This window comes from Heteronotia binoei, chromosome 5 (assembly GCF_032191835.1).
Source record: "Heteronotia binoei isolate CCM8104 ecotype False Entrance Well chromosome 5, APGP_CSIRO_Hbin_v1, whole genome shotgun sequence".
Lineage (NCBI taxonomy): Eukaryota > Metazoa > Chordata > Lepidosauria > Squamata > Gekkonidae > Heteronotia > Heteronotia binoei.
The window spans coordinates 48,457,774-48,484,207 of record NC_083227.1 but is presented as its reverse complement, the minus strand read 5'-3'; the positions used below and the strand labels follow the sequence as shown (position 1 = coordinate 48,484,207).

The following is a 26,434-nucleotide window of genomic DNA, read 5'->3' as shown; positions in this document are numbered from 1 at the left end:
AGGGTATGTAAGTGTGGGTCCATTGGAGAGGCATCCAAGCTAAGCCTCAGTGTTCAACATGAGCACAGTTTGAAAACAAAGACTTTTACCAATTCTTTGTTCCAGTTTTGTTGCTCCTTTCTCCACAGCACTTCTGCTGGATTTTGCACAAGCTACCCTGGGGCGGTGAGTTGCCCTGCCTCCTTTCAAGTTCCCTCTGCGGCAGGCAGAACCCAGTTTTCAGAGGATCCTGCCTGTTGTGGAGGGACCTTGAAAAGAGGCAGGGCAACTTGCAGTCCTGGCGCAGCTTGTGTGAAATCCAGCAGAATCGCCACAGGAAAAGGAGCAACGAGACCAGAACAAGGCAAGTGGGGAATCAGTCTTTGTTTGCATTGTGGAGGAGAGTCTTCTTTGCATTGGAAGTATGAAAAATGTTCATGTGGAAAGATCTGGAAGTTAGATCGGTAAGTACCTATGGCTGGGCCCTTTATGTGATTGAGAAAGGGGGGAAATTGCTGGAATCATCCTTGTGCTTATTATTTTGGAGACCTGGGTTGTCTGTTAAGATAAAATTATCAAGGAGGAAGCCCTGAGGTTCTTGGAGGAAATGCCCTCTGACTGTGACTCCTAGGATGGACTTTGCATGATTGATGGAGGAGCTGGCCCACATTCCTTACACACTCTTTGCCATTTAATACAGACCTTATCTATTATTTCTAAGCCCATGCTGAGATGTACATGTGAACAAGCAGGGATCAAATGTTGCAAAAAGAAGTGTCCTGAGAGTGTTAAAATATATTTGAGATTATAAAATAATTCAATTTAAACACATAAACAAACATTAGAAGGAGGGCCAGTAACCATTATGGGGGTATGCCAGATGAAACCATAAAGTCTTCACCTGCTGGTGAAAGACACAATAGAGGGAGACAGATGAATCTCCCCAGGGAGGAAATTCCAAAGATTTGGTGCCATGACTGAGAAGGCCCTTTCTCAGGCTGTCACCTATCTAGCTTCAAACTGGAGGCCCAATTTGGTGTAGTGATTAAGTGTGCGGACTCTTATCTGGGAGAACTGGGTTTGATTCCCCACTTCTCCACATATGCCTGCTGATGTGACCATGAGTTAGTCATAAGTTCTTGCAGACTTGCTCTTCTCAAGATCAGTTTTTGTTAGAGCTCTCTCAGGGCCCCACAACAGACCCTCACAGGGAGAGGAAAAGGGAGAGGAGATTGTAAACTGCTCTGAGACTCCTTTGGGTAGTAAAGGGTGGGCTATAAATCCAATCTCCTCCTCCTCCTCCTCCTGATGGTGGGGGCAACCAAATCAGGGCCTCTGAAGATGACTGGAGTATATGAATAGGTTCATATGGGAGGAGTCAGTCCTTAAGGCATGTTGGTCCTACCAGCATTTGCTTCCTAGCCTGAATGAAGGTTTAGGAAGTAGCTACAGTCTGAACATGTCCCTGCTCACAAAAAAGATGTTACAAGAACTGTCCCTTTTGCATCCCTTCTCTAATCCTGCTCCTTGACCACACCCAAAGCCTGCATGATGCTACTGCGGGTCCACTGTGCGGTGCCTTTAGGTCAGTTTGTTACTCAAATGGCTGTATATTTTAGTGTTCCTTTTAGCACTCGTATTATAACACAACTGCTATGAACTCTGGATCTATGAGTTGTGTGTGTGTCAAAAAGCTGATTTTAAAAATAAATAAATTCACTTCTGCACAGGTAGAAAACCCACAACTGCAGATAATTCACCCATTAAGTATGCAACCCAAAGAGGGAGGGGGAGAAAGCTTGGATTTGAGCCTCACTGTTTTTCTTAGCCAGCCAAGTGTAGATGTGTCTCTTTCCCATGATGGGGCAGATGAAGCATGCTTAGAATGATCAGCCAGCAGTAATGATGCTAAGGTTTGTTTAGACGTATAACCCTTGAATTGAAACAGCCTGAGATTTTGGCAGGCTGGATTTGAATCTGAAGTCAAGCCAACCAAACGGTATGCCTGGTTCCAAGAAGAGTGCTGGCCAAACCAGAAGCCTAGATCCAAGGCACACATAAACCTCTTCAATGCCTTGAAAACCAAAATCTGCCAAGTCCTTTGGCTTTTTGGAACTATGACCATTAATAGCAAAAGCAGCAGCACCACTGCCACCAGCAGAAAATGAGGTGAGCTACAGGACGTGTTTACTGGTCCTTCGTGTTGAAAGTAACAAGAGAAAGTAGGATTTCTTAAGGACTGTATTAACCACAGCGGCTTCTTGAGTTTTATCTTACATTAAAAGGAAGATCATTTAGTGAGCAAATTCCTCCTGCATAAGTCAGGTCTTCACAGCTCTATAGTTAGTCACAGCCGGCACAAAAGGAATGAAAGCAAAGGAAGCAGGAGACTTGGAAAAGTAGGCCAGAATGATAGATGAGAAAGGCTACATTTTCCTTTCTAGATTAAGCCTTGAGAACACTGGAGCATGCAAGGGAAAATATACCTAGTTAAAAGGGACAGACTTACAGTTGCTAAGTGCCAGCCTGGAGATGTTGCTTTAAGGTTCCTCCAGAAAGGAGCATTTTAAATGCCACTGGATTAAACATTTCTTTAGGATTGCCTGGAGACAGTTAGAAGACTCTGCCTGTCACATGGAGACCTTTCTATCATGCTACTCCAACAAACCATTTGCCCACTCTTTTCTTCTGCCTGTTGAGGATCAGAGCTACAGAATTCTGCTTGCAATGGGGTGGGAAGAGTTTACATACTCTCTTGCAGCTGTGGAGTTGCCTGACTCATTTGTTACAAGGGCCAGATCTGACATAAATGTCACTTTGTCAGGCTGGGCCATGTGTGCTATAAAATGTACTGACTTTGATGGACCAACGGTCTGATTCAGTATAAGGCAGCTTCATATATTCATATATGTTCAATTGCCATGTAAATTCTTGGGGAGGGACAGTAGCTCAGTGGTAGAGCATCTGCTTGGTACCCAGTTATAGGAGAGTATTTAGTTTATTTATTTAGAGCCCCGTGGCACAGAGTGGTAAGCTGCAGTCCTGCAGTCCAAGCTCTGCTCACAACCTGAGTTCTATCCCAGCGGAAGCTGGGTTCAGGTAGCCGGCTCAAGGTTGACTCAGCCTTCCATCCTTCTGAGGTCGGTCAAATGACTACCCAGCTTGCTGGGGGTAAAGTGTAGATGACTGGGGGAGGCAATGGCAAGCCACCCCTTAAAAATCTGCCATGAAAACATCGTGATGCAATGTCACTCCAGAGTCGGAAATGACTGGTGCTTGCACAGTGGACTACTTTTAGGGGAGAAATGGTGACTCAGTGGTAGAGCATCTGCTTGGTAAGAAGAAGGGCCCAGGTTCAATCCCCGGTATCTCCAACTAAAAAGGGTTCTGGCAAGTAGGTGTGAAAAACCTCAGCTTGAGACCCTGGACAGCCACTGCCAGCCTGAGTAGAGAATACTGGCTTTGATGGACCGAGGGTTTGATTCAGTATAAGGCAGCTTCATATGTTCATATGATCTACTGGAGAATCCACAAAGGCCTTAATACATGAATTTAATCATGTACAAGATTAGTTTTTCCCCAAGTGATATCATGAAGGCATGGTATCTTACATTTCTATACAAATTAGTTACTTTTTGTAGATGTTTGTTAGTTACTTTTAGGAGATGAATCAGCTTCCTTGCAAGTAAGTGAGGTAGTTTTTCAGCAACCCACCCCCTGCCCAAATGCCCAGCCTCAGTAGTACTAGATCCCCTGTCTAAGCATGTGGATGCACAGTTACAGCCTTTTGTCGGTAAAATTCCAGCTTTTCTTAAAGACACAAAGGACTTCATTAACAAAACTGAAGGCATATCAATTTCTACAGAGAGTGTCCTAGTAACTTTAGACAAAGTTTCATCATACACTCATGAGGAAGCAAGAGCATGCATCCAGGAGGTATTAGAAAGTAGGGGAGATCTGACACCGTCAACATGTTTTTTTTAATTAGTGGATTTTATTTTGGAAAAAAATATTTTTGATTTGATTAAGAGTTTTACCTACAAGTTAATGGGGCCGTGATGGGGAGAGCATTTGCGCCTAGTGTAGTGGTTAAGTGGTTAAGTGAGAGGATAATACCTCTGGTTTCAACCCATAGTTCTTCTGGTTGTCGCCCCCCATAGTTCTTCTGGTTCATACTCACTTGAACTCAGTAAAATACATATGTCCTTTAAATGGTCTTTAAACTCTTCAGGAATGTTGTTTAGATTGTCATAAGGCACTCTGAATGTTCTGGTGTTTTTCTTCAGATTTATTCAAATTTTCAATATTAACAGTTCATTGTCTGTGCCACAGTCAGCTTCTGGTCTTGTTTTAGTACAAAGAATAGAGCTGCTTCATTTTCTGTTCCCAATTATGCAATCTATTTGACTTCTGTACTGGCCATCTGGTTATAGCCACATAAACAATTGTCTGTTCTATTGCCTGAAACATGTGTTCACAATGAACAACTTGTTATCTTTACAGAGTTCCATGAGTTGCTCTCCTGCTTTATCTAATCAGAGCTTTTTTGTAGCAGGAACTCCTTTGCATATTAGGCCACACACCTCTGATGTAGCCAATCCTCCTGGAGCTTACAGTAGGCCCTGTACAAGGAGCCCTGTAAGCTCTTGGAGGATTGGCTACATCAAGGGTGTGTGACCTGATATGCAAAGGAGTTCCTGTTACAAAAAAGCCCTGCATCTAATGCTCTTGGTTCAAATTTCCCATCAATATTTGATTCTACTTTATTTCTTATATTTGCACTTCTTGTTTAGATGTATGATTAGTTTCTTCCGGGACATGCATAAAAGCTTTCAATTTCTTCCTCTGAAACATCTGAGGCTGGAGCATAAGCTTGAATGATGGTTATATAGATAGGCTTTGAATGAAGTCTGATTGATAACATTTGGTCAGACTTTGCATTGTACCCCTGCTTGCTTGTTCTACATCTCACCTCAGCATGAGAACAACTCCATTTCTTCTGTGTTTGTCATCTCCAAAGTAATTTCTGACTGAAAATGTCCTAATCCAATCCACTTTAGTTCATTCACTCCTGGGACTGCAATGGTTAAATATTCCATTTCTCGTATTACAATGTTGAGCTTACCTTGATTCATACTGCTCACTTTCCAGGTTCTTATTATACGCATTGTATAGCTTTGGACCTTCCATTTGCATTCATTCACATCAACTGAACGTTTCTGAGTTCATACCTGGCAAATCTAAATATTTGCGTCCAGTGGCTGAGCAGCGTGCACAGCTTTCCCCTGCAGGAAATCTAGGGGATGTCTGTTTGAAGCAAAGATGTAAAATCTATTTGAGTATGTTTGATTGTTTTTCTGTGACATAAAATAACAATGAAACATTTTAAAACAACACAGATTTAATCCCTGCCAGTTTAAAGACTCTGTCAAACCCAAGATTCCAAACCTTTGTAGTACAGATAAACCTTGATATTTATCTACCAGGATATGCATAGCAGAGTTGGCCTAATCACTAGCCAACCTTCCTAGGAAGCAGCATGTTTTGCTTCCTTAGATGGAAGAGTGTATCATGCTCTGATGAATGTGCTTTTGTGGCACAGGGAGAGCAGTGAGCAGTGGAAAGACAGACAGCTTGGTCCTATGGGGAAAAAAATGCTCCAAGTAAATTTATAGGAGAAAGCTAAGCCTAAAAAGTACAACACCAGAGTGAAATGGGATTGGGAAACCTGGATTTACTGAAAGGTTTGTAGGGAAAGAGGAAATCTATAAATCCAGCAGAAGACATGTTATCTGGCAAGACTGTCTCATGGTTGAGGTAGGCAACATCAGTGTTGGGCAAGACACAGAGCTATATAAGATAAAGGAGGGTTCCTTGAACAAGGTGCTTTGACATTTGGCCTGGGTAACAAAGATCCTACTGTTGCATCTGGGCTTGCTCTTGGATCAGGGCTTATTGCATGGTAGCTGTGGCCAGGAGCGCCTTTTACCAGCTTTGACTGGTAAGCCAGCTATGGCGTTTCCTAGGTAGAAAAGAAGTAGTCACTGTGGTGCACGCCCTGGTTACATCAAGATAAGATTGCTGCAATAACTTCTACATGAGAAGCGTTTGGAAATTTCATTCAGCACAGAATGCTGCATCCAGGATGATGACTGAAGTGGGCCAAATCCATATCATTCTAGTCTTGGCCCATTTACACTGGCTCCCAGTTTGCTTCCAGGCACAATTCAAAGTGGTGGTGTTGACCTCCAAGGACCTATATTGCTTGGAACCAGCATATTCCTTTATGAACCTGCCCAGACACTACAACCATCTATGGAGGCCTTGCTTCAGTTGCCCTTGTCTCCTGAATTTAGAAGGGCAGCAACCTGGGAAAAGGTCTTCTCAGTAGTGGTGCCAGAACTCTAGGGCTGATTTCGCACTCACCTTACGCCGCTCTCATGACCATCCTTCTGATTTCCCACTATTTGCATTGGGGTTGCAGCAAACATCATGGTTTTTGTGCAGCAAACGGAAACAGGTTTTTAGTGGTTTCTGTTTGCTGCACGAAAACCACGATGTTTGCTGCAGCCCCAGCGCAAATAGTGGGAAATTGGGAGGACTCCATGCTGAGAAGACGGATGTGAGAGCGGCATAAAGGTGAGTGCGAAATCGGTTTAGAACTCTTTCCCCAAGGAGATTCATTTGTCATCTTCTGTCAGTGAATGCATTTATCTCTGTGTGTTTGGTGCTGCCATTTCCATGTTGGTATATATATTTTAGCTCTGTTTTTAATTGGTTTAATGATGTGTGTGTTGGGGGGGAGCTTGGTTTTAATTGTTTTAAGATGGTAGAAAGGCGAGATATAATTTTTGTCAAATAAAATAAAAGCCCTTTAAAGTTATTCCAGCTAGGCAGCATCATGCTGTGCAGATTTTGCACTAGGAAGTGATTTGATAGTCAATTAATGCAATAGCATAGGGCAAGATAGTCTCATAATAAATGATTAGCAAAATGGGGAAATGGTATTCTGCAAAGGGTGAGGTTTAATGATCTATCTTGCACAATTCCACATATAGATGTTTGTTTTGGTTGTTTCTAATAAAACAAAACTTGATGCAAATTCCTCCTTACCCATCTTTATGTTTTTAGGACACGAGAGTTCAACTAAGATTTTTTTTTTTTTTTAAAAAAAAATATGTTTGGGTATTTTGCTTGAACCACAATGAATTTGCAAAATGAGGGATCAAGTTTCAGATGCTCCTCAATCAGTTCCTTTGGTGTAGCCAGCCAGTTTGGTGTAGTGGTTAAGTGTGCAGACTCTTATCTGGGAGAACCGGGTTTGATTCCCCACTCCTCCACTTGCACCTGCTAGCATGGCCTTGGGTCAGCCATAGCCCTCGCAGAGGTTGTCCTTGAAAGGGCAGCTGCTGTGAGAGCCCTCTCCAGCCCCACCCACCTCACAGGGTGTCTGTTGTGGGGGAGGAAGGTAAAGGAGATTGTGAGCCGCTCTGAGACTCTTCGGAGTGGAGGGCGGGATATAAATCCAATATCTTCTTCTTCTTCCTTTACTAATATTTTTTTTTTTAAAAAACACCTTTCCAGAGAATGTGAGCTGGCCCTTCTGAATCATAAATATTAAATTATCTAAATATTCTTTTACCTATCCCTTATTAATGCTGCTGCTTGATATTCCCAGAGATTCATTAATATCCATCTCAACATTGGGTTGCCTTCACAATTGATAAGAATGTAAAAAGTAGAGGTTCAGAGTTACAGCTTTCTTGAGGGCATACTTTCTTAACTTTCTCTTCATTTAGCAGGAATAGTCTTTTTTATTTTTTCTCTCTCTCTCTTTAAAAAAGTGTTTATACAGCCTTTTCTTCGACTTTTCCTTTCTCTTAGTACATATTTCATTTGCCTCCTTGTCTCCTTTTATTGCCTAATACAACTGTATTGCCATATAGGTTCTCTCATCTCTCATTCTCTGCAATATTTTTCTTCCCCACCTTAGCGCTTTCAAATGGGCTTTTGGATTGCAGTGTTTACTGTTAAAGCATGATTTGATGCAAAACCGGGATAGTAAAAATGCATTTGATGGTTTCCTAAAAAGCATGGCGTTCGGTACTCAATCTATTTTTTCCTAAATACGAGGATATAAGGATAACATCAATCCATTTCTGAAGGTTGTTTGTTTGCAGGTGTCTGGATTGTAGGGCTCGTTCAGAAATTGTGCAGATACTTTATTTGAAATATAAAGGTGAAGTTGCTCTGTTTCCATAGTTTCATTTGTACTTACAATATTGGGGGGGTGGGGTTTGGTAATCTGGCAAATTAATATCATGGAAGGGTCAAATTAACATCTATATGTTTTGGTCTTTTTCATTAAGAAAACAGAATGATGGTTGTGTTTGAAACATATGGGGGAGGACCTATTATAGAATCATATCACAGAATAATAGAATCATAGAGTTGGAAGGGGCCCTACAGACCATCTAGTCCAACGCTGTGCTCCATGCAGGATCAGCCATTATGATCTACCATTTGCCCTTGTGGGGTGGGACTGTGGTTCAGTGGTATAGTATCTGCGTTGCATGGAGAAGACCCCAGGTCCAACCCCTTGTGTCTCCAGTTAAAAGGGTCAGACAGTAGGCAATGTAAAACATCAACACAATTTCAACAGGAAGGAAGAAAGTTTAAAAATGAATAGGGCATGGCTTCCAGTCCTGAAAAACACAAAATGCCCTACAGCTTACAACAGCATTACAGGTAAGAGTAGAATTTCAATAGCCAATCCATATATAAAAGAACCCCCTCAGGTAAGCTCCTCCATTAGTATGTCACAACCCAGAAAGCTCCCACAAGATAATGACTCTGCCCTACTCCACGTGCCTGAGTAGATATAAATTACCTGCCTACCAATTTCTTCTCAATTTGACCCAGAGAGAACTCCAGTTTTTTGGGTTACAACTCTGAGGATGCCAGTCACAGTTGCTGGCGAAACATCAGGTCTCACAATGCCAAGACCATGGCCACATAGCCTGGAAAATCTACAACAACCAACTAAGCAGGGTTCACCCTAGTTAATATTTGGATGGGACACCATCAAGGAAAACCAAAGTTGTGACATGTCTCTTGCCTTGAAAATCCTATGGTCACCATAAATCAGTGGTGACTTGATGAACCCCCCCCCCTCAAAAAAGGCATGAAACTGCTTCAGTTTAGACATTTATCAGAGCTTTCCCCACAATGCTAGAATGTTTTACAGGACCAATTTGTTCTATTAAAGTCAACTTACATTCTTTTTGAAATGTGAAGCGGTATGACAGAGTTGTTGAAATTTAAATGATCATATTCCCAAAAGCTATTTTCAAGACAGCTATGACGTTAGTGACCCTTATTTATCTCAATTGCATTTTGCATTTCACAAATTTGGGATAGTATATAGAGCAGGGGTGGGGAACCTTTTTTCTGCCAAGGGCCATATGGATATTTATAACATCATTCACGGGCCATAAAAATTATAAACTTAAAAAACAGTGTTCTGCCGAGGGAGAATGATTCAGGCCAGCAAAATTAATGCAAGTAATTGTTTTTCTATTTGAAGTCATGTGGGGAGAGTCTAATCTGGCCCACACACACACACACACCAGGCCCACCGCCCTAGGTATTATAGGTCCAGGGCTTTTTTGTAGAAAAAGCCCAGCAGGAACTCAGCAGCATACTAGACCACATCCCCTAATATTAGCATATTAGGTCACACCCTCATTAGCATATTAGGCCACACCATCTGGGATAATCACATGCAAACTGAACTGTGATAGTAACTTTTCCAGGCCCTGCACCAATTCTGGCTGGCCAGTCAGGCCCCAGGGAGGCTGCCACACAGTACATCTGGGCCCTGTGATCCCTGCCTGGCCCTGGGAAGGCTGCTGCACAGTGCAACTGGGCCCCGTGATCCTCGCTGGCCAGCCTGTCAGCATATGCTTGCTAGTAAGACTTCAGGCTGGAGTCTAATGCAACTGACAGTTCCTGATCTATGACAGTTCCTGACAGCTTCCCTTAGCAGGTGCAAACCGGTTCTGTCCAGAGGACTTGTGCTTAAGCAGAATGACTCAGCACTGTGTGCTGATTGGTGCTTGTATATAGCCATGTGTATATAACTGAGGAGAGCTTGTACAGTATATCCTCTGCTATCGTATGTATTGTCTGGTGAAGCACTTTGGTCCAGTGTATACCAGGAAAACTGTAACTTGTATATCTGTAAATAAATGTATATAGATTAGCACAAATCAGTGTGCTGTATATTCTTAAACCTCTTGAACCCAGAGGATACTAGCAAATACGCCGACACAGCCAGGCCCCAGAGAGGCTGCTACATGGCTCAGTTCGGCCCAGCAATCTCTGAGGGCCACACGAAGTGACCTCGAGAGCCGCACACAGCCCTCGGGACGGAGGTTCCCCACCCCTGGTATAGAGAAAACAGAAATCCTATTAAATCTGCCCTCCATGCACAGAAGACAAGAATGGGGGGGGGGGGGGTAAGCATGCATCCATGGCTCTGTTAAAGAGATGTTTAAATGTAGATCCAGAATGCTTTGCTGATTTTGGAGAAGGTCATGCAATTGATGGTGATATTTACAAGAGTGGTTCAAAGCTGAGGTGTGAGAATATATCATATCTTCTGTCTGTAGGCTTTTCACTTAAGGATATGTCATCTTCCTTCTTATTATTTTTTTCTTGTATTGACTGTTTTGTAATCTTCAGAACGTATCTCAATGTTGGGCAGTTAATTATATGTTTTAACTTTTATTTGGAATTATACATAAACTGTTTTTGTATATTTTGTAACCAGAAACCACTTCATATGTTTGACATTCAGGATTGGGGGAAATAGATCTGTACTGCAAGATTAACTGGAGATCTATACTACAAAATAAAGCTTTACATGACAGTGGAGATTCTGATTTGGGTTTTCATTATAATATAAAAAGTGTTAAGTTGGAGCCTAGTTGGAAAATCTCTGGGAAGGGAGTTTACTTTCAATCATATTGAAAGAGGGATAGCTCATTATTATGCAAGCAGGGTAAGCCCTTTATGTAAGGTAATTGTTATAAATCACCTCCCAGAGATTTGTATCTTATTTGAAAACTAATTGCTGAAAATACTAAATGTGAAACAATTCATGTTGGGCAGAAACAATCACTCCAGGTGCACAAATAATTGTTTTCAATACTGTGGTTTTTCTCCCTGATGAATTAAAACATGAGACTATTCTACCATAATAACTATTTTCTATTGTCTCTGTTCCTTTTGTCTTGCTATCTTGCATATCGAGTTCTCGAAATTTCTTCTTTGGTGTGACTTCTAACATCTGTATCCTCCTGTGTAATGTCTCATGCAATGTTTTCTATTTGATGTTTTGTTGTTTTAAAACCCTCTTCAAGAAAATATTTTTATCCACATAAAATTTTTATGTGGCAAAAGAGTATTTTGGAAAAATTTAAAGTTCATGAGGATATTTTGTGGAGATGCAAACAATTTACTGAAATCATATTGCTCTTTTTTAAAAGGAAAGGAAAAAAAGGAGCTCCCAACAGTTCCTTTTAAAACCATTATATGAGAAACAGCTTGGGCCAAAAAGCCTCTAGTCTGATCTATACTTAAGTCTTAACTGATGCCTTGTGAACTGGCCTATTTTTCCAAGAGAAGGGTAGGGTACCAATATTAGAACTTTCTCCCTGTGATCTGTTAAACCTTAGCACTTTTTATCAAGTTCTGTCTGACTCTATAAAGTTTGCTACTGATTGGCTTTCCAGCAGTGTTTGAGCATTCTATCATTCAAAATCAAAACTACAAAACAGGAAGGATGTGACAAAAGGCTCTTTGAAACATCCTAAGAGTAAAAGCTATAACAACCGTAAGACACCTAAAGGGAAGTAGGCCGTTCTATATTATTTAATGTACATTGTGTTTTTACACTATGATTCTCTGCATATTCACTCAGAAGTACATACTCCCAAGGAACTGTGCTATGATCCTGCCGTATAACCAGGATTTCCCACTCTAGCTTGGGAAATTCCTGGAGATTTGGGGTTGTGTGCTCAGGGAGGCAGGGTTTGTGGACAGAAAAGAACTCAGCAGGGATGTGTTGCCATACAGTCCACCCTCTGAAGTGGTCATTTCTTTCATGGGAACTGATATCTGTTGTTTGGAGATTAGTTGTAATCAGGGGTGGGGGGGGTTTTTGGTGCAATGCAGTAAGTCCCACAGGGCCCTGATCTCACTAGGGAGAACGTTCCATCAGGCTGGAGCCAGAGCTGGGGGTTTTTTTGTGAACAAAAATTTTATTTTGCAATATATTGAAAAGTATTCTACTATCAAAATCTAAATATAGTTCATCAATACATTACACTATTTCTTACCCCTCCCACCCTCCAAATTGTGACCTCCGCCGGTATACAAAACAAATTAAAACCCTTTTAAAAGTAAAAATTCACATATATAGAATCTTAACTAAAAGTTATTATTCACTTAACTTTCTCTTAACTCCAATATAACTACTATTCTTATTCTTTTACTCTTTACTTACTTCTTAATCCTCAATATTACAGATTTAATCAGATAACCATAATCTATTCTTCTTTGCACTTTTAAAAATTCAATTATTACTTGTTAAACATATATTTCATAGTCCTTAAATCACTAAAAATTATTCAAATCTTAATCTTATCTTAACTCACATAAACTTACTATATAAACTCAGCTACTTATATTTCGCTACTAAAACAGTACTCAGTAATCACAGTCTTTTTTCTCTTTTAGAGTTCAGTTAATATTATCAAAAACCACTAAATGTCTCTTTACCTTCCATTTCATCTCCACATAGTTTTGAAATTTATTCCAATCTTCTTTAAAGTTCTCCAAATTATATTCTTTTAAGATTCTAGTAAGTTTGTCCATTTCACTCCAGTTAAGAACCTTTAAGACCCAGTCCCACGTATCAGGTATTTTGTCTTGCTTCCACATTTGCGCATACAATGTTCTTGCAGCTGAAAGCAAATACCACAACAATGTCCTATCTTGCTTTGGGAAGCTTTCTATTTGTAATCCCACCAGAAAAACATCCGGTGCTCTCTTGACATTATAACCCAAGATTTTTGATATCTCTTGTTGAATCATAGACCAAAATTGTTTTGCCTTCTCACAAGTCCACATGTGGTAAAAAGAACCTTACTGTTTTTTACACTTCCAACACCTATCCAAAACGTTATTGTTCATTTTTGCTAGTTTTTAGGTGTCATGTACCATCTATACAGCATTTTAAAACAGTTCTCTTTTATGTTATAGCACGCCGATATTTTTATAGAGTTCTTCCATAGGTGTTCCCACGTCTCCATTTGTATATCTTTGTTAACATTTATTGCCCACTTAATCATTTGAGGTTTTACCACCTCCTCTTCTGTAGACCATTTCAGTAATAGCTTATAGATCCTTGAAATCAATTTTTCATTTTCACCCAACAGCACTTTCTCCATTTCTGTTTTTTCACATCTTATACCTGTACTCCTGATATCTTTCTCTACCAAGCTTTTAATTTGTAAAAATTGAAACCAATCAAATTTTTCTTTTAGCTCTTCCACCAACTTCATTTCTATTTTGCCTCCATGAAATTTTAGCAGTTGCTCATAGGTAACCCATTTCTCTTCCTGTGAACTTTGAGACAGCTTTATGACTTCAGTTGGCACTATGCAAAGCGTTTTCCTCACATCACTATATTTACTATATTCTTTCCAGGTATTCAACAAAGTCCTCCTTATATAATGGTGTGGGGAAAAAAAAACATCCAACTTTTCCTTCCCATAGTACATATATGCATGCCAACCAAAAACATTTCCATGTCCTTCTAATACCAATAGCTTTTTGTTAATCAAAGTCATCCAGTCCTTAATCCAAACCAAACAAACTGCATCATGGTATAACAATAAATCAGGTACTTGAAAGCCTCCTCTTTCTTTTGCATCTGTCAGAATTTTCATCTTAATTCTTGGTTTTTTACCCGCCCAAATAAATTCTGAAATCTTTCTTTGCCAGAGATGGAATTGTTTCTTATCTTTCACTATTGGAATAGTCTGAAAGGAAAACATAATTCTTGGTAGAACATTCATTTTAATTACAGATATCCTCCCCAACATGGATAAGTTCAATTTATTCCACTTTAGCATATCTCCTTCAATTTTATGCCAGAGCTTTTCATAATTGTTCTTGTATAGATCAATGTTCCTCATCGTAATCTCCACACCCAATACTTTACTTTTGACACAACTTCACAACCAGTAGCATTTTGTAACTCCTTCTGTTTACATGATGACAAATTTTTACTAAGGATTTTAGATTTTTCATTATTAATATAGAAGCCTGCTAGCTCATCAAATTCTTTAATTTTTTTCAACAACAAAGGTGTTACTTGTAATGGATTTTCATTGATAAACATCACATCATCCTCAAATGCTCTATATTTGTAGGAAAAACCTTTCAACTTCAGACCCTCTATCTCATTATCTTCATCAATTTGAGTCAGTAAGACCTCTAGGGTCATTATAAACAACAGTGGAGATAGAGGGCAGCCTTGTCTTGTACCTTTGCTGATTACCATTTGTTCGGTCAAATCATCATTCACACAAAGTTTGGCTTTGTCACGGCTGGGGCCGGGTCAGGCAAAGTCCAGGGGCAGTCCGAGGTCTGTAGCCAGTAAGCAGGAGGGTCCGAGGCGCCAAATCTGAATCACTGTACAAATATCGCAGGTCTGAGGTCCAGAAGCCGAGGTCAGGGAGTCCAGAAGTCACAAGCCAAAGTCAGGGAGTCCAGAAACCAAAGTCAAGCCGGAGTGGATGCTAGAACATCAGGGAGATGACTAGTTGCTTCCACAAAGCCTCCTCCCAAAGCCTACAGCTATATAGCCCTCTGCTGGCTGTTGCCCATTTGGGCTAATTGCTGGCTCAGAGAGGCAGCCAGGATCTTGTTACAACTCAAGCATCCTTGCTCTTAGAAGGGCCAGAATCCTCTCAAAACTCAGGGCTCAGGGAGCGTCTTGCTTGTGAGCGTGCCGCCCTCCTCCGATCCCTGAGGTCCTGACGGAGGCGGTCACGCACACGCGCCACCCGAGAGGGCGAGGCAGGGGGGCTGGGATCTTCTCCAGCAGGAGGCAGGGGCACTGGTGCAGGTGTCAGGGGCACAGTTTCTTCTGCAGGCTCCACTTCCTCTGCAGGGTCCCCAGCACCCATGACAGGCTTGTTGTTCTGTATAAATTGCTTTAATCATCCTTATAAAATCGGCTCCTAATTCCATTTTTTCCATACTGCAAACATAAAATCCCAATTAAGATTATCAAAGGCTTTTTCTGCATCCGCAAAAAATAAAGCCACCTCTTTTTCTGGGTGTTTTTCATAGTACTCTACAATGTCTATTACTGTTCTAATATTAACTCTTATTTTCCTTCTGGGGAGAAATCCTGCTTGTTCTTGTTGAATAGAAATGTTCAAATGCTGTTTGAGTCGTTCTGCTAGAATTCTAGCAAATATTTTATAATCATTATTCAGTAGTGAAATCGGTCTATAGTTTTTAACATTCGTGGAATCTCTTCCCTCTTTCGGTATGAGTGAAATTACAGCTTCTTTCCATGTATTTGGTACCCTCCCCTCTTGCCTGATACAGTTCATCAATTTTTGAAGTTTGGGTACTAATACTTCTGTCAAAACTTTATAAAATTTTGCTGAAAAACCGTCAGGACCCGGAGCTTTACCTACTTTCATTGAACAAATTGCTGCTTCAATTTCCATTTTCTCAATTGAATCATTCAAAATTTTTTCCATGCTTTCACTTAAAAGTTTCACTGTTATTCTTTGCAAATAGGCCTCAATTTTCTCTTTATTCACTTGTTGGCCTTTAAATAATTTGGCATAAAATTTGTAGAATTCCCTTTTAATTCCGGCTTGATCTAAAATTTCTTTACCATCTGAAATAATGTTATTTATAAATTCCTTCTCTCTTTTCTTCTTTAATTGCCAGGCCAGATACTTCCCTGGTTTGTTAGCGCCTTCAAAAGACTTCTGCTGCAACCTTTTTAAGTTCCACTCTACTTCCTTACTCAATAGGTGTCTCAGTTGGTTCTGTAGAATTGTAATCTCTCGCAATATTTTTTTTCTTCCCCGGTCTTTTCTTCAGGTCATTTTCTTTTCTGCTTATTTCTATTTGTAAGTCCTTCATTTGTTTTTCTTTAGCTCTTTTATCTTTATTATTCAGTGAAATTAGTATTCCTCGCATAACAGCTTTGTGTGCGTCCCATACGGTCTGAATTTTAACATCTTGATCTTCATTCATTTGGAAGAAAGCTTTAGTTTCTTTTTCCAGAGATTTCACTACTTCAACTTTTTGCAGCAAATCTTCATTTAGTCTCCATCTTCTACACTTTTTCACTCCTTTTGCTAACCACAGTAATGGATTGTGGTCTGCACCTATTTTCGGAAGAATCTCTATTTTATTAGTAATAAGTCCCAGGTCTTTCGTAGACCATATCATATCAATTCTCGAGAAAGTGTCATGCTTTGCTGAGAAAAAAGTATAATTTCGTACCTTAGGATTGAACTTTCTCCAAATATCTTCCAAACTTTCTTGCTTTACTAATTCAAAAAAAGACTTTGGCAACTTGCCATCTTTATTCTTTTTATTTCCAGATCTGTCCAAAGAGTTCTTAATAGTTCCATTAAAGTCTCCCATTAACATTACATGCTCATAAGTCATTTGGTCAAGTTGCTGCAAAATGTCTTTGAAAAAAGCATCTTTCGCCCCATTAGGGGCATATAGTCCCAGCAACAATGTCTTTTTCTCATTAATAAACAGCAAGTATTTTTCTGCACTTTACTGCTTTCTCTTAGCTCCAAAAATTCCACCTTTACCCCTTTCCACTTCTCCTTAATTTCTTACTTTGACAAATAGTTCTGGATCTTAGCACTTTTCTTTAAACAGTCTTAATTTGCTCCCGGAGAGATAGATAAGAATCTTTTACCTTAGCGCCGTCTAATCTTGCTCATACTGTCCAGTTTTTCTTCAGAAGTTATTATAGTCTATAGAAGGCTGGAACCTTGATGAGTTTAAGTCAATTCAATGACTCCAGAGATTCCTTGTAGACGATGGGATGCAATCTCTCATCGGGGGTTCTTCAAAGACGAAAAAAAAACCCTCCTGGGGTCTCTCATCAGCCAAAGTCTCTCCCCTCGAAATAACAAGCATGTCCTAGACAAGTTCCTTTACTGGAAACAGGTAGACAGCAGGCATTAAAATGCCTTTTATGTCCAAAGCAAAGAACTCATACTGCTCCTCTGTGAGAGACAGGTCAGCTCACCATGTTCCAACCCCGGAAGCCCCCGGAGCCAGAGCTGTTCTTATAGCACAAGAGAAAGTTTAACAATACTTGAGAATACAGTATTAGTATTCCAGTTTAGGTAAAGGATCGGCCATAACCTTTGCAGCATAAAAGTCAATTGGCTATAAAATAGTCCATAAATAATTTTTCCTTGAATGTTCATACTGGAAGCAAGGTCATCTAACTGTGATGTCCTGAACTGAGGCAGGGTGTTCTTTACACATATCCATTTAGCAGTTTAAAGCAGTGATCCTAAACATACTTACAAAGGACTAATTTCCCACTGAACTTAAAGGGACTTGGATCTGAATAAACATGTGCAGGAATGGATGGTGTCATATAGCCTGCTTTGCATGGAAACCTCAGCTGGAAATATTTGACTATAGCATGTAATTTTGTCATTAGAATCTTACTCGTTGAAAACACAGAAAAATTAAGAGGCAAAACACTTGTTAATTGTGCTGAGCCATTAAGTATTAACATGAATTGAAATCTCTGCAAAATGAAGATAGGACATCTGTCTAACAACCATGTGATATCTGGAAGTGTTACAAATCAGATCACACTCATATGTGCCAATTCAAGTGCTTTTTAGCCACTCTCCTGCTGTTAGTGTGAATGTGTGAAAAACAAAAAGGCACTTGGATCAGGTTTCTGAATGGACTGAGGTTTTGCCAGGGAAGCTGATTTCAAATTGCATTTCACCCCTGCTGTGCTTTGACAATACATGTGAGATTTCACTATAAGATAGATGTGCTAACATAGTTATAATTAGCAGAACCCAGGAAGAAATTGCATATTTTCAAAAACACACACACACAATTTTATTTAATCAAGTGCACAGCTAGAATGTGATATCTGAACAACCAAGGGTTCATGGCATTGACCAGAGGGACCCCTTTTTATAATGATTATTTTAAAAGATAAAGCTGCTGTGTTGGCAACTGATTTCAGGAATTGCTTGATTTTGTATTTCTGCATTTATATTGTCTTAATTCTATGCATTAACTGTGCACAGAAGGGACATCTGGCCACTAAAGTCAGAGAGAAGAGTGCTATTATTTTTAATTCTTGGGCTGCCATGCTCTGTAGCAGGATGTCAAAGTAAACGTGCATAGGATTAGTTGGACTGTTAGATACTGAACTTTTGAAAAATTCTGACTTGGTAGATCAAAAGTTTGTTGGGGAGGGGAGAAGGATTATAATGGCAAGCAATGGCCTCAACCTATGCATGGTTGTTTCTAATGTATGTATAGAGCCCACATCTGCATAAGTGCATGTGCTTTCAGTTCCCTGAAATCTTGACAATGAAGGGTTCCTGATCAAGGCGAGAGCCTTAAGCATATGTATGTTACCCATGGAGGCCTTTTACATATTCTAATAAATGCACACAGGGGTGATTTCCTAGAAAAAGCTTTCCAGGAACTCATTAGCACAACTTATTTGCATAAATTATTTGCATATGCCACACCCTCTGACATCACTGGAAGTGTGTCAGAAGGCAATGCCCACTCAGACTCCACCCCAAAAACTCCAGGTATTTCTCAACTCAGAGCTGCGCCCAGCTGAGCAAAGCAAGGAAGGCCGGGCCTGTAATGAAGGCCAGAGATCACATAAAACACACCCCACCACTGCTGCCCTTTCCTCGAGGGGAAGTGCTCCCAGCCAAGCAAGGCAAGGAAGTCCAGGCCTGCAATGGAGGCCAGAGATCACCCCCCCCCCCCACTGCTGCTGTTCTCTCAAGGGCAAGCACGCCCAGCCAAGCAAGGCAAGGAATGCCGGGCCTGCAATGGAGGCCAGAGATCATCCTCCCCTGCTGCTGCCCTTTTCTTGAGGGCAAGTGTGCCCAGCCAAGCAAGGCAAGGAAGGCCGGACCTGCAATGGAGGCCACAGATCACCCCTCCTCCATTGCCCTTCCCTCGAGGGCCAGTGCACCCAGCTAAACAAGGCAAGGCCTGCAATGGAGGCCAGAGATCACCCCCTGCCCCTGCTGCCACCCTTCTCCTGAGGGCAAGTGCGCCCAGCTGAGCAAGGCAAGGAAGGCTGGGCCTGCAATAGAAGCCAGAGATCACCCCCCTGCTGCTGCCCTTCTGTTGAGCGCAAGTGTGCCCAGCCAAGGAAGGCCAGGCCTACTATGGAGGCCAGAGATCACCCCACCCTGCCGCTGTCTTTCACTCGAGAACCAGTGCGCCCAGCCAATCAAGGCAAGCCAGGCCGGGCCTGCAATGGAAGCCAGAGATCACCCCCCCCCCACTGCCGCCCTTTGCTTGAGGGCAAGTGCGCCCAGCTGAGCAAGGCAAGGAAGGCCAGGCCTGCAATGGAGGCCAAGTGCACCCAGTCAAGCAGGGCAAGCGAGGCCAAGGCTTGCCTTTTAGTGTTTATTTATTTATTTATATTAAGATTTATACCCCGCCCTTCTCACCTAAGTGTCTCAGGGCGGCTTACAACATAATAATTCAAACAACTGAATTAGTGTGGGCTGAAGACCACCCTCCCCCATCCAAAGAAGTCCATCCCCCCCTCCTCACAACTTACCCAGCAGTAGCCAGTCCAGTAGGATCGCCGGATAGGGAGTAACTTCAAGCAAGGCCTCAGCCTCTCTCCTTGCAGGGCTGAGGGGGTGAGGCCAGATTTCCAAAGAGCCTATACTGCCTTTGAAGAGCCGATATGGTAGCCTTTGAAGCTCCAGCTGACTGCAAGAGAAGCAGAGCTGGAGCAGAAACAGGCACAGAGGACTTCACCATATAAGGTAATAAATAAATAAATAAATAAATACTTTGTTTCTTCGTTCCTGTGCGTTTTTGCTGGAAATCAGCCCTGAATACACATAAGAGCTTACTGCCAGTGCCACAATACATATTAGGTTTCCCAGGTCCTCCCTGGCCATAGGCAGGGGATGGGGGGTAAAGTTGCCAAATCCAGGTTGGAAAACTCCCAGAGATTTGGGAATAGAGCTTGGTGAGGACAGGGACCTCAGTGGGGTACAATGCCAGAGTTCACTTTCCAAAGCATCCATTTTCTTCAGGGAAACTGATCTCTGTAGTCTGGAGATGAACTGTAATTCCAGGGGATCCCACTTGAAGGCTGGCATCCCTAATATATATGTAAGTGCTGACAAGTCACAACCAATTTATGGCAACCTCAGAAAGTGGCTTTTAAAGCAAGTAAGGTGGCTTGGTATTGCCTTCCTTTCCAGTCTTCCTTGGTAGTATCCCATCCAAGACTCCCCCTCCCCCCCACATAGCTTCCAGGATTTGACAAGATCGACCTATACATGCTGCCTTCCCTCCCTACCGCCACAGTATCTCCCATAGAACTTTTGCATAAAGATGCACTGAGTTGGGTTCCATGAGGCTTAATACCCAGGTTTGGTTCCAGAGAAAAGTAAGAATTCAAATCCCACTAACATGATCAGTGAGACACTTTATTTGAATCTAAATCAAGTCTCCTTGAAAATGTGACTTTCTCAGGATTGGAGATTTCTATAACTTGCTCTTTTGTGGATGTTTCTCATTAAATTCATTTTATAGCAGAATGAATGGAAACTTACTGGTGGGGGTAATCCCCTATACTTCCAATGCAGTTCAATGCCAGATAGCTTCCCAAATTCACTTGGCAAGAAAAAGGCCTTTTGAGACTTGGTTCACTGAACTGTTGAGGTTGGCAAGGACAAGATATTAAGGGCTTGTTACTGCTGGGAGCAAGCATTTTGTATTTGTCTTAAGTAGGAAGCAACTGAATGGGGGAACATGTAATACCCAACTGCAGACAAAAGCAGATCATAGCAGCTCAAAAATATATTCCTTCCAGGATCCCAGTGCAGCTTTTCTTCAAGATAAATGTTTCCATGTTCTGTTGAACTTGACGGATAGATTCTGAGCAAACATGTATCTTACTTTGCTGCCTGTGGTTGCATTTGTTTTCCTGTCTTAACAGCAGAGTATTAAAACATTATTAGTAAACAAGAGCTTCTGTTTTAGTAGGAACATCCTTTAATCAGTCTGTTTTGCAAATTTGTACATTATGCATCACACAACCTCTGGAGATCGGGATGCACTTTTCAAAACTGAACATTCTGAAGAAGTTACTGCAGCTGGTTAGCAGAAGAAAAAAGATTTGCATTGGTTACCAGGCAAATTTTACAAAACAGACTCATGGCAGGGGAGTGAAGGGGAGTCAACCCCACCCTGTACCCTGAGTTCCTTTGAGAAATGGAGGGTTAATAGGGTTGCCAATCCTCAGGTGGGGGCAGGGATCCCCCGGTTTGGAGGCCCCCTTCGCTTCAGGGTCATCAGAAAGCGGGGGCGGGGGGGGAGGGGAGGGGACGGAAATGTCTGCTGGGAATTCTGTTATTTCCTATGGAGACTTAGAGAGCAATCCTAAACAGGTCTACTCTGAATTCTACTGTCTATTCAATAGGACTTACTCCCAGGAAAATGCTGTTAGGATTGCAGTTATTCCCATAGGAAATAATGGAGAATTGATCTGCGGGTATCTGGGGCTCAGTGGGGGGGGCGCTGTTTTTTGAGGTAGAGACACTAAATTTTCAGTATAGCATCCAGTGCCTCTCCTCAAAATACGCCAAGCTTCAAAAAGATTGGACCAGAAAGTCCAATTCTATGAGCCCCCAAAGAAGGTGCCCCTATCCTTTATTATTTCCTACGGAAGGAAGGCATTAAAAAGGTATGTGGTCTCTTTAAATGTGATGGCCAGAACTCCCTTGAAGTTCAATTATCCTTGTCACAGCCTTGCTCCTGGCTCCACCCCCAAAGTCCCCAGATATTTTTTGAATTGGACTTGGCAACCCTAAGGGTTAATAAGATGCAGGGACCCCCCTCCCCTTAAGGGCTCCCTACTGTTTATATTTTGCGTTTGAACTATAGTTCCCGCTTCGCTGTACACCTGCATTTCCCTTCAGGCAGAGGAAATAACAGGCTTCACCGCAACCCCACTCTCCCGCTGTGAATGCGCATGCGCCTTCCTCCGCGCTCCGCTATCCTTGCTCGCTGTACTCAGCCCGACGTTGCTTTCTGTCTAAAACGCACGCGCAGTAGCTGTCAGAGAGCGAGTGTAAGTCTCCATTTTGTTACTATTCTGTTTCTACGCGCTCCCTCCCTCCTCCCGGCTGTATTGACACGCGGGGCGGGGAAAGAGCTGGAAGGAGGGGGGTGTTCTGCGCTGTGGAGCAGGAGAAGGGGCGAGCGGCTGCCAGGGACTGGGTGGCTGGGCGAAGCGAGAAAGAGAAACAGGGGCGCAAGAAGGCAGGGGAAAGCGCTGCCGCTGCGGCTTGGTGCAAGTCCCTATCTGCAACTAACCGAGAACTTCATTGGAGCCTACAGCCTTATGTATTGCTAAGGGAAAATTGGAGATGTCTGCTTCTTAAAGTTAATATTGGCTGTTATTAATGTGGCAGAAATATGCAGGGGCATACGTGCATGCGTGCGCGTGTAGTCAGTATTAATTTTAACACGTGTGGCAGGGGGTTCCTTGCAGTTGGGTTGTCGAATTTCTGCCTGCCATTGGAATGGATATCCGTGAGAGCCATCCCCCTTCCCATCGTTCTTATTACTGCGGAGTGTTTGATCTGGAATAGCGGATATCCCCGGTCCTGTCCTTTCATGCGGATTAGACTTTTTGTTTTGTCCTCAAGGCTGCATTCCAAGGATTGGTTACTGCCGTTTGTATAACAAAGTACAGTGATTAAAGGATAATAATTTGTTGATCTGCTCCATTCTTGACTGTAAATGATCTTTGACACTTATCCTTATTGGCTGTTACAGAACTCTCTTTTGACGTGCTTTTTCTTGTTTTTGGGAGCCGCCTCATGTATATCTTCTCACGTCCTCTTTAAAGGCACACAATTTGTTTCCTTACTGTAGGTGCCCACGCATGATCACATTTTTTTTTTTTTTTGCTTTCAGTTTATCTGAAATAGTTACCATCTCCTTGTCCTGTGCTCTCTTGAGAGTATTGCTTCTTGCATATAGGCAGGATTAATTTCAGGGTTGCCAGGTTTCCCCCTGGCCATTGGTGAAGGATGGGGGGCAGGGTTGCCAGATCCAGTTTGGGAAACTCCTGGAGAGGTGGGGATGGAGCCTGGGGAGGAAAGGCACAATGCCACAGAGTTCATCCTCCAGAGTATACATTTTCTCCAGGGGAACTGATCTCTAGTCTGGAGATGAGCTGTAATTCTGGGGGATCCCCAGGTCCCACCTGGAGGCTGGCATCCCTAGCTAGCTGTGCTGTTTAGTCCATCTTGGTTCCAAGTGCAAATGGACAATTATGGTATAGCTAATGCTAATTTGTGTTCACTACCTTCAGTAGCCAAACAAGTTTGTACCCAGTTATAGGAGAGTATTTAGTTTATTTCTTTAGAGCCCTGTGGCACAGAGTGGTAAGCTGCAGTACTGCAGTCCAAGCTCTGCTCACGACCTGAGTTTGATCCCAGTGGAAGCTGGGTTCAGGTAGCAGGCTCAAGGCTGACTCAGCTTTCCATCCTTCCGAGGTTGGTAAAATGGATTACCCAGTTTGCAGGGGGTAAAGTGTAAATGACTGGGGAAGGCAGTGGCAAACCACCCTGTAAAAAGTCTGCTATGACAACGTTGTGATGCGACGTCACCCCAGAGTCGGAAACGACTGGTACTTGCAAGTGGAGTATCTTTATCTTTTTTATTTAGTTATTAATAAATACTTACTTTGGTACTGAATCTACAACATTTACTGGATTAGATTTGTTTTGAAAACGTACTAAGTGCTCAAGTTATGCAGTGTACTAAAAATAAGGGGAACCAGTGCAGGCTAATGTTTAGAGCAGAGGCGTTGAATTCATTTGTTACAAGGGCTGGATCTGACATGAATGTCACTTTGTTGAGCCAGGCCACATGTCCGATGTCAAACGGCAATAGCAGGTGAACGACAATAGCAGGCTTGATTGGATTAGGTGCGATATGCAGAGGGGTAGTAGGCATGGAGATACTAGTCTTGGCAGTGAGACAGGAAACCCCTAGGTCTCAATTCAGTCCAGGAGGATACAAAGAATAAATGGACATATCTGGCATTAGAAGCCACAACATTCAGTTGCTGTCCTAAGACTAGCAGTGCTTTTACAAAGGAATGTCAAAGGGAGATTAGAAAGAGAGACTGCTGAATTGCAATTGATAATGAAGCTCAAGACAATGCATCCTTCTGGGCTGAATTGAAAGCTAGTTTTCCTGTCTCATTAACAATGTGTGCTATCATCATTTGGCATCCGAAATCACTCCACTGTCCAAAATACAAGGAGCAATCCAAATGTTCTAATTCCTAATCAAGGTCTTTGTGAAAGAAAACAAATCCAGAGAAATTCATTCTTTAAAAAAAAAAAATTGTTTTCCCCAAACACTTCAGTACACTTTCCTTGAGTATTTTCTGACTCTTCTGTAGGGTGCCAGATCAAACTCAGAAAATACCTGGGGACTTTGGGGGTGGAACCAGGAGAGCTTCCCATTCCCTAAAATAAATAAAAATACAGCAGTATGGTTCCCTTGAATACAGATTTCATTTCCTTGTCCTCCCAGGGGCTGGCTGCACTTCCACTAAATGAAAGTGAACAGACCCACACACACAAAGCTTCCAAAATAAATGCAGTTTGTAAGCGCACACATTTGTGATCTCCCTGGGGCAATTTACTCATGGGAGTTGCTGAACATAACTATCTGCTTCCACCAGCTTCTTCAGACTTACACATGAAATGAAAGTTCTAGTTTACTCTTTACTAGGCAAATGACTTCTGAAAGGAATGTAAAACAATTGGAGGGCTCTCTTCCTTTCTCACAGCTTCACCGACTCACTGGGAACAACCATGTGGCTCTGCTGGCTCACCCTGCCCCCATTCAGCCTTGCTTCTGAGATTTAAAGGCACATACATCTTCCAAGTTTCCAAGCTTCTTCTAAGCTTCCAAACTTCTAAGCCTTCCAAGATGGAAAGGTACATTGTGGCTGTTGGGTGGGGCTTCCCCATCACCAGTCACACTGGCAGACTGGTGATGGGGAGGAGCCTGCAAAACTGGGGGATCCCCCCACTGGGACCTGGTGCCTGGCAAGCCTACTCCTGCGGTTTCTAGAAGGCTGCTACACTATTGATACTACCCAAACACCTCTTGGAACACCAGTTTTCATCTTGAGTTTTTAACTGATTCTTAAGGTTTCTAAAAGCAGTTTCTAACCACACCTGGCCAGGGGTCTCTGTACTCTTCAGAACTATCACACTGTTTAGACTGGGTAGGGAAATTCCTACTCTTACTTTTTTCATGGCCTGAATGGGAGTCTCTGTTAGCTACCCACTCATCCTTGCCAACTTTCCCTAGTTCTTCTGTTTGCTCTCAGTTAGGGCTGAATTCCAAATGAATTCTCAGCATTCAGCTCTAAAGTCTTTCTCAGCTCAGCTGATGCTGTCCAGTCAGATTGCTTGGAACAGCCTTTCATTGAAGAAAAAGAACCTTGAGTCACAGGCTGTTCCAAGCAGCCTGTCTGAGATAAGCAACCCACAGTAATTGACTGTGGGTTGCTTATCTCAGACAGGGGCTGTTCATTGCAGAAGCCGATGTTGCTTTAATCCCTTCCTCAAAAAATGCTTCTAGCCTATGACGTTTTAAGGCTTATTTTGTCTTTTAAAAATGTAGGGTTACCTAATACAGTATTGGCAACAGGGACCGGTTTAAAGGATGACAATTTTACTACGGACCAGTGGGGGTGCTGGGGTTTTTGCCGCCCCAGGCTGTCCCCATGCCCCGTCTCTGCCTCCCCATGGGGGTCTTTAAATGAGGGGTAGGCAAAAGTTGCTGCAGGATCTGGGAGGATGAAAGAGGTGGTGCTTCAGAGCGAGGCTGTGCTGCCTCTTTCACCTGCCTGGGTCCCGGGCGGAATGGGTGGCAGGGCTGCTCTTTCTCACTCTGAGGCTGTCTTCCCTGCAAGAAGAGGCAGACTCGTTCCAAGGCTGCGCTGCCTCTTTCGTCCACCTGGGTTCTGGGCGGGTGAAAGGGGTGGTGCAGTGCCTCTGCCTCACTCCGTGGCCCA

The 26,434-nt window shown here is 42.3% G+C and overlaps 1 protein-coding gene across 2 annotated transcripts in view; it reads left to right on the top strand.

The window, feature by feature from the left end:
• Positions 1-22,337: 22,337 nt before the first annotated feature.
• The window catches only part of FHIT (fragile histidine triad diadenosine triphosphatase), a 1,817,261-nt gene continuing 1,813,164 nt past the window's right edge, over positions 22,338-26,434 (top strand). For both annotated transcript variants that reach the window (XM_060238269.1, XM_060238268.1), the window contains exon 1: positions 22,338-22,450. The gene's annotated coding sequence lies outside the window, so the exon portion shown is untranslated. The remainder of the gene's footprint in view (positions 22,451-26,434) is intronic.